The sequence below is a fragment of the Physeter macrocephalus genome, chromosome 18 (assembly GCF_002837175.3).
Source record: "Physeter macrocephalus isolate SW-GA chromosome 18, ASM283717v5, whole genome shotgun sequence".
Taxonomy (NCBI): Eukaryota; Metazoa; Chordata; class Mammalia; order Artiodactyla; family Physeteridae; genus Physeter; species Physeter macrocephalus.
The window spans coordinates 6,607,751-6,624,161 of NC_041231.1; the positions used below are offsets into that span (position 1 = coordinate 6,607,751).

The 16,411-nt window shown below is 55.1% G+C and overlaps 1 protein-coding gene and 1 long non-coding RNA gene across 4 annotated transcripts in view; one reads left to right on the plus strand and one right to left on the minus strand.

The window, feature by feature from the left end:
• The window catches only part of EFCC1 (EF-hand and coiled-coil domain containing 1), a 39,640-nt gene that overhangs the window by 19,369 nt on the left and 3,860 nt on the right, over positions 1–16,411 (minus strand). The window lies entirely within an intron of this gene.
• LOC112062565 (uncharacterized) lies at positions 1,277–16,136 on the plus strand. Of its 3 annotated transcripts, none has more exons than XR_002890793.3 (8): positions 1,277–1,557; positions 9,555–9,671; positions 9,971–10,095; positions 10,370–10,445; positions 10,565–10,960; positions 11,256–11,808; positions 14,330–14,454; positions 15,484–16,136. It is a non-coding gene; the product is annotated as an uncharacterized lncRNA (long non-coding RNA). The 3 variants fall into 3 exon arrangements; XR_002890792.3 differs by having other exon boundaries at positions 9,982–10,095; XR_002890794.3 differs by lacking the exon at positions 9,971–10,095.

Consider the following 16,411-nt stretch of genomic DNA (forward strand, 5'->3'; position numbering starts at 1 on the left):
TCCCCTGCATCGGCAGGCGGACTCTCAACCACTGCGCCACCAGGGAAGCCCATGTGTAATATTTCTTGATTGACTGACTGCAAACCCTCACTGCAGTAGTTTGTGAAAGGCTTTGCTGGAATAGTCCAGCGTTAGAAATCTGACAGCTCTTGGCCCTGGGACTGGACCACAGGGCCCAGTGGTTTAATGAGGGTTTCCCATAAGAACGAGATCCCTGGGCTTGGCTCTGGGGAGGAGATGGAGTGACCTGGGGGCAGGTGGAGGTCACCTGTGCCCCACTGGGTGGGCTGAGTGCTGTGGCCCCCCTGACTTGCAGCTCCAGCGTCTTTCAATGCTCCAGCCCCAAAGTCACAGAGAGGACCCTGTAACCTGATAAGCATGTGTCTCTTTCCACCCGCCCCCAGGCCATGAGCACCTGCTGTCATGGCCATTTTCTGGAAAACAGCTCTGACCCTGCTCCAAAGCCTTCTGTGTCTTCCCATGGCCGACCAGAGAAGTCCAGATTCCCCCCATATTCCAGCCGCTCCCCAAGGCAGTTTCCACAAGTGATGAAGCCAAGATCCGGAGGAGGAAAGGATATATTTTGTTCAAGAGGGTCCCACGGGTGGCGAGAAGTTCCCCTGCCTGCCTCCACTTCCGCTCTCCAGTTCCCACTCTACTCTGGCTGCCGCAGGGAGCAGAGGCCAGCTCTCACCCCGTCCATCTTCCCTGCTAAATGCTTCAGTGGCTCTCTGTGGCCAAGAGAAAAAACGCCAGTGTCCTTAACACAACCTCGAGGGTCCTTCACCGCCTGACCCGGCCCAGCCCTCCAGCTCATGGCTGCTGATGGTCCCTGGGCAGAGCCAGACCCACGGACCCTCCGGCGCGTTGCCCTCTGGGTCCTTGCGTGTGATGACCACGGCCAGCGCCTTACTGTGTGCCAGCCGCTGCTCTGAGTGTTTTCTTCCCTTATATATACAGAGTTAATTTCTTAACATTGAAGTATAGTTAATTTACGTTATGTTAGTTTCAAGTGTACCGCAGAGTGATTCAGTTATACTTGCGTGTATGTGTATGTATATACATACACACACATTGCCTTTTTCAGATTCTTTTCCCGCATAGGTTATTACAAGATACTGAGTAGAGTTCCCTGTGCTCTACAGTAGGTCCGTGTTGCTTACCTATTTATTTTGTAGATAGTATGTACGCTCTGAGTGTTTTAATGAAAAAACTCATCTATTCCTCCCAGCAGCCCTAAGAAAAACTTATTCTCATTCCTGCCGTTTCACAGATGAGAAAACTGACGTCCAGAGCTGGGGGAACTTGCCAAGACCACGCAGACGCCTCGAGCTGCAGTGCGCACCCATCCCGAGCTAGTTCTGCCTGGAAAACCCTGCTGGTCCTTCAACCACCCACCTGCCGCGTCCCCGACACAGATGTCGCTTCCTTTCAGAACTTGCCTCCCTAGCTGGATGCCCTGAGCTCCCACGGTCTCCAGCGGCTGTTGTGCTGTGTTTCCCCCATCAGACGGCATTTCCTGGAGGGCAGCCAGCACAGGACAGAGGACCCGTCAAGGTTTGTTGAACGATGAATGCGGGAACGGATGAATGACACCGTTGGCAGCAGTTGAGGTTACTAGCGGGAGGGCAGGTCAGGCGAGGACGAGCCCAGCGCCCGGGGGGATACCAGCTCCTCCCGTCCCTCTGCTCTTGGATTGTTCCAGAAAGACAGGAGAGCACTAGCTTTGGAGCCACAGACTGGGGGCGATTCCCAGCCCCATCGCTGCCAAGTCCCATGGATGGGGGCTGACAGAGGGGTGGACCCTCCAGGCGAGAGGGTGAGGAAGACCTTCCCAAACTGCAGGCATTTCGGGCCACTGGCCCGACTGTTGACTAATACAGATTTCCTTTCATAGGAAACGTTACCACCAAGAGTAAAAAGCCAGTGTCTCTTGCCATAAATAGAAGGTAAACAGAAAAACAAAGACAACGAAACAGCCAGCTCTAGCTAGATCCTGTTTTCAGGCTGTTCTTTCTTTGTCAAAAAGAGAGGTCGGGGGCTTCCCTGGTGGCACAGTGGTTGAGAGTCCGCCTGCTAATGCAGGGGACACGGGTTCGAGCCCTGGTCCGGGAGGATCCCACATGCCGCGGAGCGGCTGGGCCCGCGAGCCACAACTACTGAGCCTCCGCGTCCGGAGCCTGTGCTCCGCAACGGGAGAGGCCGCGACAGTGAGAGGCCCGCGCAGCGCGATGAAGAGCGGCCCCCGCTCTCCGCAACTGGAGAAAGCCCTCGCACAGCAACGAAGACCCAACACAGCCAAAAATACATAAATTAATTAATTAACTCCTACCCCCAACATCTTCTTAAAAATAAAAAAGTATCCACTATTTGCATCCCATTAAAAAAAAAAAGAGAGGTTGGCTAAGGGGAGTTAGAGAGTCACCAGGTCAGTCCAGGCCTGCAAAGGCCAGCAGAGGCCCTCGCTGGCCTGTGAAACCACGTCCACCCCCTGCCCACCTCGGGCCACTCTCCTTGGGGGCACGGAGGGGCTGGGGGAACTTCTGGGACCTGCAGAGACGCCTGTCACCCCACAGGCACAGCGGAGCCCCTCCCTCTCAGCTCCAGGCCCTCCTGGGGAGAGGCGGGCCCGCGGCTGCCCACTGTCCCCTCATGGCCTCACGCCCGGACAGACAACGTCCTTGTGCCAGCAGGGCGTTCCCTCCAGCTGCGCACCTCGGCGTGCCGCCCTGAGCCCCGAGGCATCCTCCCCCTGACGCCTTCTTCCTGCTGGAGCCCGGCGGCCAACACGATCTGGCGAGGGCCAGATGTTCCCCTCTACTCCTTCCAGGCCTGGCGGTTCCCGCCCAGCTCCGGGCCTCCGACGGACGGAGCCTCCCTTGGTTCTGCGCTGCAAAGAGGGGGGTTCTCAGAAGCTGCCTAATCTGGGTTCCACCCCGCAGGGCCGTGGCTTTGCGGTGTGACGCTTCACAACTGCCCCTGCCCCCCGGCCTCCATCTCAGTCCTCTGTTCATTCACCAGTAAACACTGATGGGCCCCGGGGTCCCATGAAGATGAAAAGAGATAACGGTACTTTTAAACACGGGGAGCTCCTGCCTCCGTTTAGTATTCAAGGGGATTTTAGGTGGCACTCGGATGAACAGGGGCGTGTGTGTGTGTGTGTGTGTGTGTGTTTTAAACAGTTAAGTATTTAGTATAATGTGTACTAAAGACAATTAATGAACCATTTTAGTTTTATGTTTATGACAGTGATAAAACTTCCTTTTAAATTAAGTAAAAAGAGTGAGATGATTTAAGGAAAAATAGTAACTAAAGGATAACAAGATGGGTGCTCTGCAGGTATGGTAAAAGATGACACAGCTCCTAGGAGAGCGTCTGAAATTTGGCAAATGCTTGGTCAGCAGCACATCATAAGCTGTGGGCACTGTCGGAGCCAGAAAGCTCTTGCCCTGTCTCTCAGTCACTCGTTCTATCCCCCGCACAGCAGAGGACCCCACCGCTAACATACGGACACCCTCTTTTTATAACGGATATTTTGGAATATTCCTGTGCTATCCCTAAATGAGCTAATAGACCCTGTCTTTACGTATACTTGGAAAAAATTAATGTGATGCCTTGTGATTTAAAGGAGAGAGGAAGGAATTTTACAACATACATTTCAATAAGTAAATGCTCAGATATAAAGAAAATTTCAGATGCTTAAAACTATTTATAATGGCTAAGTTTGAATTTGAGAGAGGTAAGGTAATGTTCAGTGGAATGTTGTTGACACTCTTTCCCTATTCTTGACGTTTTGAAATAAGGACTAGGAAAAGACATTCAGATAGATGGATGGAGGGGCAGATGGACAGACAGACAGACAGACAGATATGCAGACTCCCTGGGACGCAGAGCAATGAACGCCAGTGGACACAGGAACTCCTTACCAGCCGGTTAAGCTTCACACATGTCGCTATCATCTGTGATGTGGTTGTGCAATGATGAGCCATCCTTGGAGAATTCCAAACAAATAAACGTATAACCTTCCCTCAACTCTCACACAGCATTGCATTCTTGCAAAATTCTTTGTATATTAAACCTGTGCAAAAAAACTGTGTTTGTATGGAAAGCAGACTTAGGACCTAGGCTCAGATCACTGCAGTGAAAGCCAGTTTTTCGCAGAACGAACACAGAGCAGGGCATTTGGAAGTCATGTGGGGTACAAGCCAATCCTGATGGGTTGTACAGGGCCTACCTGGAGGCCTGTATCCCTGGAATCCACCCCCAAGTGCTGGCAGCACCATCCTCCTAGTCACTGAAACAAACAGTCCCTCCCCACAAATTTCCAGAATGTCTCTGGGGGAGATATTGCTCCCATGGAGACACCTTGTCCTCACCACATTCACAGGCTGCAGGAATTAGCGTGTGGGATCTCCGGGGTCATTCCTAGAAATTCTGCCCACCCGCACGGTAGCCATGGTGCTGCCACAGCAAGACAGACACTTCACTGGAAAGAAGGGAGAAGTGAGTTGTTCGAGGCTGTACCCAAGCCAGTGGTTCCTGGTTGCAACAACAGAAACCATCATTGAAGCAGGAAGGGAGTTGGTGGGCAGGATACCCAGGCGCTAACAGAGTCGATCGGCAGCTTGGAGGGCAAGGCTTGGGCAGAAAGCAAGGGAGGGCAGACCCAGCCGGTGCAGGAGCAGAATTTCTAGGAATGACCCCCAAGATCCCACATCCTAATTCCTGCAGCCTGTGAATGTGCTGAGGTATCACTCCTGGGATGGTGTTATGTTATATGGGACAGCTGACCTTAAGCTGTGTCACCTCGTCACACGTGTCCCTTTAAAAGCAGAGAACTTTCTTGGCTGGTGCAGAAGAGGAAGTTAGTGAAGTGTGAGAAGGACTTGGGTCGCTGCTGGCTGGAGGATGAACAGGGACACAGGAGATGGCGTGTAGAGAGCGACCCCTGCTGACAGTCAGCAAGGGATGGGGATCTCAGTCCTACAACCATAAGGATCTGAATTCTGTCAACCCCTGGGTGAGCTTGGAAACAGATTCTTCCCCTCAGCCCAAGGTCAACAGCACCTTAATTTCAGCCTTGTGGGAGCCTAGGCAGAGAACCCGGGCGAGGCTGCCTGGACTTCTGGCCTGCGGAATGTGAGATCATAAGTGGGTGTTGTTTTGAGTGCCTACGTTTGTGGTAATTTGTTAAGGTTGCATAGGAACCAAATACAACAACCCAAACAATCACACCCCATCTGTCTTGTTGGCACAACCTCAATTATTCCGTCAGGCACTGAGTGGCCAAGTGCTTCCAGACAGGAGATCTGACTGGTTTAAGCTGATCATGATTATTCCTTCCTTTTGCCAAGGATTGGTTTAGGAACAGGCATGTGATGTGATCCTGGCCAATGAGAGATGAGGGGAGGTCTTCCAGGAGGGTCTCTGGGAACAGAGAAGTTGAAGAAGGAAGTTATTTTTCTGTCTCTGGATGTGGCAGTGATGCCTGGGCCATGGCAGCTATCTTGTGACCATGAGGGGCCTTTGCTGATAGGCCAAGATGACAGGCTAAGAGTCAAAAGATGGAGAATTGGGTCCTTGCAAACATCACTGAGCTGCTGTCCCCTGGACTTCTCATGCAGGATTATCAATGTCCCTGTGGTTTAAGCCATTGTGAGTTGAGTTTTCTTTTACTTGCAGCCTAAAGCACTGTCATTGATAAACACTTCACAGCACTGCTTGGGGGTTAAATGAGGTTGTGTACGTGAAGTCGTTAGTGCAGTGCATCAAAACCACAGGTGCACAGAAACGCTGGCCTCTGTTCCCTCCTGCCTCAACCCCTGGTTGAGTCAGGGTTCAACCAGAGAAGTGGGGCCAGTAGGGGATGCCCATCTACATCCATGTCTATAGCTACAATGCTGTCTCAAGAGCTTTGTGACCAGGAAGTGGCCTCTGTGCTTGGGGGCCAGCTCAGAGAGTCTGAAATCCAGAGGCAGGGGAGCGCACATGCGGACTAGACCCTTGAGCACAGCAGAAACTGTGTCCACAGGCGGAACCTCTTGGTTTCAGGGAAGCCCTCAGCCTTGCTGTAAGGTCTATCGAATGATTAAATGGGGCTCACCCAGATTAACCAGGATCATGTCCCTTACTCAGAATCAATTGGTTAAAGACTTTAATTCATATGCAAAATGCCTCAAGGCAACCGTAGGTTAGTGCTTGAATGACTTGGGCTGGAACCAAGTAACTCAGCAAGGTGACCCAGCCAGAGACCATCACACCCCTGGATCCAGCTTTTTCTGAAATGGATAGAAAACGTTACTCTCATTTGCTTCCCTCTCTGCATTCAACCCTCTGACACCCAGTGGCCCCCGAGCTTTGGGAAGCTCCAGGGCAGACAGGACATGCAGGGCCTGTCCAGGGCTGGCCAGGAGTGGGGTCGCCAGGCAGCCAGAGGTCCTGGAGGCTCGCACACAGGCTGCCTTTGCTATGTGGCGTTTCCTGAGTGAAGGCTCGCAGGAAACAGAGACGGGTGTGTGAAAACTAAAGAACAACAGTAGGAAGAAGAGCTTGAGGGGGGGCCTTGGAGGAAGAGCCGAAAATAAATCCTGAAGAGGGGAGTGTGCAGACAGGCCTCGGGGCCTGGGAAGCCTTTGTGACTCTTCCTCGTTTCTGGTCCCTCCCTGAACGCGGGGCATCGCCTCTACTGGGGGCTCGGTGCCAGGGGGTGTCTGAACAGGCCCCCAACAGTCCGAGCTGCTCATTTGGCTCTGCAGTTCATCCCACAGATGAATTGTGTGCTGGAGACACTGTGCTTACCAGAACGGCCCGACCTCCTGGAGCCTCCCTTCCCCTGGGCGACACGGACCCCGGTGAAGTCACAACAAAAATAAATGGAGGATGGAAAGGCCAGGGGCTGTGAGAGATGACAGGGGAGCAGGCTGGCAGGGCCGAGGCCTCTGACGATGTCGTGGGATGTAGCCAAGACAGCTGGGTGGATGTGAATTAGGAGCTGGCTGGGAGCAGTCAGGGGGCCCTGTGCCCAAAGTGGACCAGGGAGGGGTTTGGGGTTCAAGGAGCAGAGAGGCCAGCGTGGCTGGAGGGGTACACAGCGGGCAGAGTGGAGGAAGCTGGGGCCGGAGCGGGGGCCCCATCTCTCAGGGCCACGGTCACGGCAAGGAGGCCCTCGGCCCAGGTATCTCAGGATGTGACTGTGTTACTGTATTTGGAGACAGGGCCTTTAAAGAGGTGATGAAGTAAAAATGAGGTCCTAGGGTGGCCCTCATCCAATGTGACTGGTCTCCTTGTAAGGAGAGGAGGTTAGGACCCAGACATGCACGGAGGAAAGACTCTGTGTGAGGACGCAGGGAAGAGACGGCCGTCTCCAGGCCAAGGAGAGAGGCCTCAGGGGAAACCAGTGCTGCCCGCACCTTGATCTTGGACTTCCGGCCTCCAGAACTGTGAGACGGTGCACGTCTGTGGTTGATGCCGCCCAGACCACGGTATTTGTCACGCAGCCCGAGCTGACTAATACACTGCCACTAACACACTGTAGCAAAGCAGCCACCTCCACCGCGCCCTCCCCTTATTCACCCCGTGTACTGTCACCTATTGGTCAGTGGTCTCCCCCCAGGACGTCAGCCCCATGAGGGCAGGGACTTTGCCTCGTTCATGGCTGTTTCCCTTGGACCCAGGGCAGCACGGCACTCTGGGCATGTGACAAAGCGTGGTTGGATAAAGAACAGTCAGTGGTTAATTCTGACAGAAAATCGGGAAGAGACCCCCACGGAGAATCTCTGTCCCCTCCCCGCGTCAGGGTCTGTGATGTCGGTGGCTCCAGCCTTCTCTAAGTCACCTCTGTCCTCTCAGGAGGATTCAGGGCAGGTGATGGGAGCCTCAGGCGTTTCCCATGGTCCGTGCACCTGCCCGGTCAGGAGGAAACGCCTGCCTTCCTGGGCCAGGCCCTCTGCTCAGCAATGGCCGCAGGGGCAGAAAGGAGGGGCATTGGGCACCATTGCTGCCCACAGGAGCTCCCAGTCGAGAGGGACTGCTGTTCTTTGCAGAAGCCACCTCCCCGTCAATCCATCCGTGAGACCCAGGTCCGGTGAACCAGAGTGGCAGTGATTGGTCCAGAGTAGTCACGTGACACCCCGCCAACCTAGCCAGTCAGCATATTCCAACATCCCTGGTACCGCTGATTGGTTCAGGGATGGGCGTGACCCATGTCAGGATGATCAAGAGTTAATCTAGGGATTTTCTTGGAACTCCTGGGAAAGAAATGCTCATTCTATTGGGTTACCCCAGTAGAAGGACTGGTGCTAATCCTGGGCTCAGAGGCCCAAACATCCACTTTTTCATCTTCCCTTTGCTTGGTGCCACAGTGCCGCCTTCACTCGTCTTGGAGTCTCACTTCTAAGAGGAAGGTCACGAGGTGGAGTTTGTTGTTTTTGTCTCATGGCATCCTCCTTCTGTCTCCTGATAACAGCACCCACTCTGCTTTCAGGAACTGTCCCGCCCCCTACCTAGCATCCACCTCTCCCAGACCACGGGGTTGAGTGTGCGTCCTAGTCCTGGCTGGCTGGCGTATCCTAGCGCCCTGGCCACGGTGATGGCCTAGATGTGGCCTGTCACCTAGGCTGGGCTGGGCAGCGTTCTTCCCTGAGACTTTATCTGCACGTGCTGGGAAGCAGTATGCAGGTCACTGAATTTGGAAAGTTAAGGATCTGGGGTCACCGCAGCCTGTCCCCTCCCGTGTGGAGCAGGAGTGCGTGAAACCAAGCAGGGACAAGCAGAGATTCGGGATGGAGGGACAGTGCTGGTGGCACGGGATTTAAAGTCTGCTCCCTGCAGGTAAGCGCCAACTGATGGCAGTGCAATTGGTGGACTACTTACTATGTGCCGGGCACAAGTCGGAGTGCTTTTTACACGTTCTCTCATTTAAGTCTTACCGGTGACGTAGGCACTAAAATTAACCTCACTTTCCAGACGAGCAAACGGAGGCAAAACCAGGTAGAGTCAGAGCCTCTCAAGAAGTGTCAAGGCACCAAAGAAGATGGACAAAGCAGGCAGTGGCCAAAGGCGACTGACTGGTCTGGCCCTTCAGGCCACCCCGGGTCCTGTGCGGCTGCCCCTGACCTGGGAAACCGATATCGTGGTCCTCTTGTCACCTGTGTGCCTGAGGCCACCCACCTGGCTTGGAACTGGGAGAGCAGGGCTCGCGAACGGAGGGTCTCAGAGCATCCCCAGCTAACCTCGAAGGCACAGAGCCGAGGCCTGTTCCCGAGCCCCGAGGGAAGCAGCACGAGAGCCCAGGACTCTTGGGCCCTTGAGGACGGAGTCCGGCCTGGCCTCTGCCCTGACTGCCTGGGTGACCTTGGCCGGATCACCTCAGAGAGGGACTCTATCCATCGAACAACTCAACAGGTGGTCCCCGGCTCCTTCCCCGTCACTGCCTGCACTCATTCCCCGGCTCCGCTGCCCTCTGGGGCCCCGCCCTGGCACTTGTGGTATCTGGGCAGGCCTTGCTTTTCTGGATAGAAACGAACAGATGTCCCGTGCTTTTCTGCCTTTAACAGCGTTGTGGAGGCCACGTGTCTGAGGGACATCGCAAGACTCATCACAGGGCCGCCCCGGGCTTCTGGTCAGGAGCAGACAATGAAACCCAAACCCCAGTGTGTTCCAAGCACTGTTAGGTGAGTTCCTGCAACTTCCGGCTGAAGGGCATCCCTAACTGATGAACCCACCGCTGGAGGTGTCTCCCCAGCTGCCCCTGGAAGGTCATCTTCACGCAGGTGTGGTGTGACCGCCCACGTGCCATACTGGCCGTAGTGGGTAACCTGTGGCCAGTGGAGCGAGAGGTGTCGGGGATGCAGCGAGAAATTGTAGGTGGGACTTGAGTTTAGGTCCAGGCGGTGTGGCTTCTTAGCAAACTGGCTGCAATTTCGGGGTGATGTAGCAGGGGGATAAAAGGTCCGGTAATCCCCCATCGAAGGCTTCCTGTAGGACCTGGACTCAGGAGGAACCACAGTCACCTGACACCCCCCTCCTCGGCCTGTACGCAGTGGGATCCTTTGCTGAACTGGGCTCCTGGGGGTCCGTGACTGTGAACGTGACCAGGTAAGTTTCTCGAGGCGCGGTGCTCAGTCCCCCGGAACCCCTGAGGTCCTGGCTCACCATCCAGCCTGCAGCGCATAACGTGCCCACGACACATCGGAGTGCCCTGTTAACGCGAGGGTGAAAGCCACTCGTGTTTGCTCTCCCCAAGCCAGCACGAGCTGAGGACACCAAGGCTGGCTCTGGGTGACCCCTTGCTGGCTCCTCCACCCAGAGGTAGGTCCCAGCGGTCAACCCGGCTGCTGCCTGTGGCTCTAATGCCTGTTTCACCCTGCAGATCCTAAGGTGGTGTCCTCGAGGAAGGCTCGGACCTAGAACGGAGAATGGCAGGTTGAGGCTCTGCCCAGCTCCAGGTAAGGCCTCCAGGTGTGGGGCTGGTGGTCCATCCCTTCTCAGGTGCTGGACCCAGAAACGGTCTCCTCACCAGCCTCCTTGCCTCTCACCTCCCCTCCTGACCATTTGTCCTTCACAGGCAGCCTGAAGGGTCGCTCTGAAGCTCAAAGTGATCACTTCACTTCTGTTTCAAGCCCTTCTCTGTCTCCCTCGTTCTCTGGGGTGAAGGCCTCGTGCCTCAGCCTGGTGCTCAGGGCCCTTCGCCATCCTCGCCTGCCCTTCCAGCTTCCTTTCCTGCCACTTTCCACCTCAAACCCGCCAGCCGCAATACGTCTCCCTGTTCCCAAGAGGCACCAAGGCCTTCACACCTCCAAGCCTTTGCACTCACGGCAACCTGAATCTGCGATACCTCAGAAAACTCCTACTCGTCCTTCAACACCCAGCTCAGATGACGGCGTTCCCCTAAGAGATGCCCTAGCCAGCGTCACTCACGCTGGAGTCAGGGTCCTGTGGTTGCCCACACTCTGCGATTCCGGTAGGACCCTGACACTCAGCTGACACTGTCCACTCCTTGTGGTGGTCTCCACACACAGAGGGCTCTCGGGGCCAGACTCTGTTCATATCAACAATACCAACCACCACTACCATTACTATTTATGGGGGGTACTGTGATAAGGGATAAATAAAATAATAATCTCCAGCATTCGTCAAGAGTTTTCTCAAGGCTAAGCGTTATTCTAGGTGCTTTGTACATATTAGCACTTGATCTTCAAATTCCCTATGAGGTGAATATAATAATCATTATTATTCTTGTCACCCTCATTTTACAGATGAGGAAAAGGAGGCTCATAGACGCAAGAATGACTGAGACATGGGCTTCCCTGGTGGCACAGTGGTTAAGAATCCACCTGCCAGGGCTTCCCTGGTGGCGCAGCGGTTGAGAGTCCGCCTGCCGATGAAGGGGACACGGGTTTGTGCCCCGGTCCGGGAGGATCCCACATGCCGCGGAGCGGCTGGGCCCGTGAGCCGTGGCCGCTGAGCTTGCGCGTCCGGAGCCTGTGCTCCGCAACGGGAGAGGCCGCAGCAGTGAGAGGCCCACGTACCGCAAAAAAAAAAAAGAATCCACCTGCCAACGCAGGGGACGCGGGCTTGAGCCCTGGTCCGGGAAGATCCCACATGCCGTGGAGCAGCTAAGCCCGTGCGCCACAACTACTGAGCCCACGTGCCACAACTACTGAAGCTCGCGTGCCTACAGCCCGTGCTTGGCAACAAGAAAAGCCACTGCAATGAGAAGCCCGCGCACCGCAACAAAGAGTAGCCCCCACTCGCTGCAACTAGAGAAAGCCCGCACGCAGCAACGAAGACCCAACGCAGCCAGAAACAGTAAATAAATAAATAAATTTATTTAAAAAAAAAAAAAAAAAAAAAAGACTGAGGCAGGTCAGGGCCCAGAGCTGCCCGCTCAGCCTGCACCTCCCTGCCCCCACGTCACTGAACACACACGTCCAGGGCAACGGGGCCCCACCCCACTTCCCAGATGAGGTAACTGAGGCACAGGGGGAGGGGCCAGCTCAAGGTCCCCCCGTAAAGATCTGGAAAAGCTGGGATTCAAGCCCGGGTTGGGCCGGGCCTCCCGAGCCTGGGCCTCCACCCACCGAGCCCCTCTCTGCCTCTCCACAGCCCCGGGTGGGCCTGCAGCAGGTGCTGGGCCAGCAGTGTCCCTTTGTAAGCCCGGGGTATTGTCCTCTGGACAAAGGCCTCAATTCCCAGTAGCGGCCACCCACACGCTCACTTCTAAGGATGATGGAATCCGCAGGCAGCCGCCCCCCAGCTCCAGATGGCGCCCCCCGCCCGTCTGCTTCCCTCCTGACGCGCTGACTCTGCGCCCACCCCCCATCAGGCCGGGCTGCACTGGGGCGGAAGAAAGGAGGTGGCCCTCCGAGGCCTCATCTTTGTGTGCACAGCGTGGTGGCCGGCCCGGTTAGCTGCCCTACGCCTCCCTCCCCCACCCCCGTCCACGCCGGCCTTTCCATCCTCCCAGGCAGCGACAACGAGGCCACAGAGGCGGCCCCTCCTCCTGCTCCAGCTGAGCTAGGTTTTCTGTGCTCTGGGCGTCGGAGCCCAGCCCCTGCCCAGCAGCGTCGGCCCCAGGCTGCTGTCCCGGTGTCCTAAAGGCCCAGCTTCTCCTCCGTGGCGCAGAGCAAGGGGCGGCAGGGCAGAGAAACGGCTGAGACACGGGGCTTCGGGAGAATCTAGTCACTGGGTAGAGGGCGGTTCCCCTCGAAGCAGGATCGGGCCACTGGACCACTCGGGGCTCGCCTGGCGCTGCACTCCTGCACGCCCATGCCCCTTCTGCCAAGACGTCTTTGAGGCTGCATCCATCCATAGGCTTGTCGGTCCGTTCGCTTGTTCATTCACCATCTTACTGGGAGGCTTGGTGCTGGGCCAGTCAACATCAAGACATCGTGCTTCCCTAGGAGGGCTCACGGGCTGGGCCAGGAGGCCGGTAATAAGGATCCTTTTGGCCCATCCTCCCAGCAGGTTCTGAAGCACTGAGACAGGCAGGGTTGGTGACGGTGCAGGGTGCCCCCTACTACCCCAAAACGCTCAGCAGCCTGGGAGAGCTGACTGTGAGACAAGCCTGTCCTGCGTTTAAGCAGGCTTCCCTTCGGGGCCTCCACTCAGAGATTCTCCGGTTGCCACAGGTGGGCTGTTCCCGAGACGAGAAAGGGGATTTGGGCTGTGAGTTCCCGAGAGGAGCAAAGGCAGGGGTGTGTGTTGTTTAACATGTCTGGGATACGTGCTCCCGTGATTCTCCTGGGAGGATCTCAGTCTCAGGGTTCGACAGGGTTGGCTGTGGGTTTGTATATGTTTGGTGGGTGAGTGACTAAAGTTTGGTCAATCAGAGCATCCAATCATCCTGGCCCCCTGATGGGTTCTGGGATGAACATGTTTCCAAGTTTGTCCATTGAGGCTCAGCCTGGCACTCCAGTGGGATAGCTCAGACAAGAGATGACCTTTCGAGATGTAAGTGCCCCAGAGGCTACCAGGGGAGAGAACTAGCCTGAGAGTGAAGCAGAGCTTCCATATCCTGGTGACATTGTTTGAGTACCTGGAGCCAGCCATGCCTGAAGCTGCACATGCTTAAACTTTACTGAGAGCCAGCTTTTTAAAGCAAGTCAGTTTGAGTCAGGCTTTCTGGCACTCATCTAAGAGACCTGGCTGATAGGAAGGAAAAGAAAACAGAGGAGAGAAAGGTGGAGAGGGTTTGGGTGTAGTTTGGGAGAAGTGACAGGGAAACACTCTAGACGGATGGGGGCGGAGGTTAAATGACACTGTATAAATCGTGATGTCAAGTATTCCATGTGAAACTATTTGCGTCACTGCAACGTAATCCGCGTCTTCCCCTCTGGATCATCTGTCAGGGTTACTATGCTCACAAACGTGCTGGGAGGAGGGACTGTCTTGTGGGATTTGGAGGAGCTGAGTCTCCCATCTGGGAGGAGGTGGACCCAGGAGACCAGCCGTGGGAAGCAGAAGCTGATGGGGTTGTGGTGGACTGGGCGGGCTGGGTGAGCCCAGGGTCTTTGCCCAGCTCCAGGAGGCTGCAGGTCACGTTGACATGTGGAATACTGGCATGTGATCCAGGACTCCCACGGTTCTGAAAGCAGCAGTTGCTCTCTTGGGGCCCCTCTGCACAAAGCATGTTTGTGTCCCAACGTGTGTGTTCATGGCCTGTTCCACTCGGGCCCAGGAGACCCTCAGAGGGCAGCGCGCATGCCTGTACCAGTTCTGTGTACCCAGGTATCCGCACAGGGCTTTGTCCATAGAAGGTGCTTAGAAAACGTGGAACGAATACATGAGTGTTTCCAATGGCTTAAATATTTACTGTCTGTTCTCGTAGGTTCCCGGTCAGGATGGCGGATTGAGGTGCTATGGGAGGCTCTCTTTCTATCTACAGACACACAGAAGTGCAGGAGAGAATATAACCATTTAAGATGATCCAGAGTCCAGGTCAAAAACAAAAAGGTAAGATGCCCAGCTTGTGTGGGGAGCAGGAGATAGAGCTGAATTGCCCCTGAGGGGTCAGGACTTGGGTTCTGAGGCCCAAGTGGGGAAGGGGCAGGAGACCCTGCATGCTGAGTGAAGACAAGGAGGCCCCTGCATGAAGCCCGGGGCCATCCAGGGCCGTCTCATCCACAGACAGAGGCCAGAAAAACCCTGCTGACTGACCTTGGGATGTTGTCCTAAGGTGTGGAGCTCAGCTGTGTAGTGAGAAACTTGGAGCTAGGAAACACATTTAGAAACCAGCCCAGAATCAGGCCCTGGTTGAGGCAGAGGGCGAGCTCCATGACCCTGGAGATCAGGGGGACCCTCCAGGATCCTGGCTTCTGCTAATCTAGGCTCGTGGGCAGCAACCACAGAGCACACTGGGAGCTCATCATCACGACGGGAAGAGCTGGGCGAGCTCGGGGTTACAGCAACCCCACAGAGACCTGACAGAAGGAGGTTTACCGGAGGAACAGGGAAAGGACTGGTCAGAACCCACAACAGAGGACTGAGTGGGAGGGAGAAGAAGATGCAGGTTTGAGAAAGAACTAAATAGAAGTCTGAGCAATGAGCAAGAGAGTTGCTGAGATTGCCCTTGAGGAGGTGGCAGAGAAGGGGAAGGAGGTGTGATTCGGAGTTGGGAAGCTCAGCTGAGTTCTGGATCCATCAAGCTGGGCTACGTGACTAGTGTTCTCAACTGTTCTATCCCCTCCCCTTTCCTTTCTCCAAAGAGGGAGAGCTCTGGGGGCAAGTCAGCCCACAAACCTGCAAGCTCTGACTACAGAAAACGGGGAGAGGAGGTTTGCTTCTGGGGCTGGGTGAGGTTTAGGGACAGGGAAACAAACGACAACCATCACCTAATCACCGTGTGAAGCTCACTCTCTGGTCCTTGGTTTCCTCATTCACTGGGCATCTCCTTTGGAGCCTCTGCAATATCTGCTCCCTTTTTCCTTCCTAAGAGAGCCTCAGGTTTGTGTGGGGTATGAATATCACCAGACTCTCTTGCAGGTAGGGGCAGCCACGTGACGCAGTTCTGGCCAAGTTGATGGAGGTACAAGTTCTGGCGGGAGAAGGTGGGGGAGCCTCTCCCTGAATACAAAGGCAAAGCTCACTAGAAGAAAATCCTTCCCACCCCCAATATCACTGGTCCTTCTTATGCCTGGACAGCAGACATGAGGCCTGGAGGTGCAGCAGCCATCTTGTAACCATGAGTCAGCCACGAAAAAGGTAAAGTGGAAAGACAGAAAGAACACAGGCTGTGGGGGCAGACAGACCTTCGTTTTCCACTTTCTGGCTGTGTGGCCTTGGGTACGTCACTTAACTTCTCGGAGCCTCACTTCCCACAACCTGTAAGATGGGGATAAAACCTCTCCCTTGAACAGTCCTTGTGAGGATTAAATACTGCGTTGACTATGGATCCACTTTTTCTCCTGTAAAGAGCTATCCCAATGTTTGGAGTTATTTTTACAATCATGCTGTGACAGTTACTTTAGAGCAAAAGAAAGAAGAGACCCTTTATTTCTCCTCTTGGAGAAAGTTGCAAGGCGGGATACGGGCCTCAAGCCAGCCAACGGGCCCTGCTCTTTGGCCGATCAGTTATGCAAACAGGAAGTGACTATCCAAACATTTGGAGCTGCACAAGGCTAGCCCAGAACCAGCCTCCTCTCTCCACCATGGTGCCTCCTCGTCTCCCCACTGGGAGCACCTCAAACGTCAAGGACATGGTCCCCCCGATGAGGAACTAGGTTCAAAGCCACCCCTTCTGGCTGCCCTGCCCACCAGTCTGGGCCAGACCGCCTGCCTTTCGGGCTGAAGTCGGACGGCGGCCCCTTGCCCGGCTCCCACGGTCTTCTGCCCTTCCCCTCTCCTTTTTTTTTTTTTTTTTTTTTTTGCGGTACGCGGGCCTCTCACTGCCGTGGCCTCTCCCGTTGCGGAG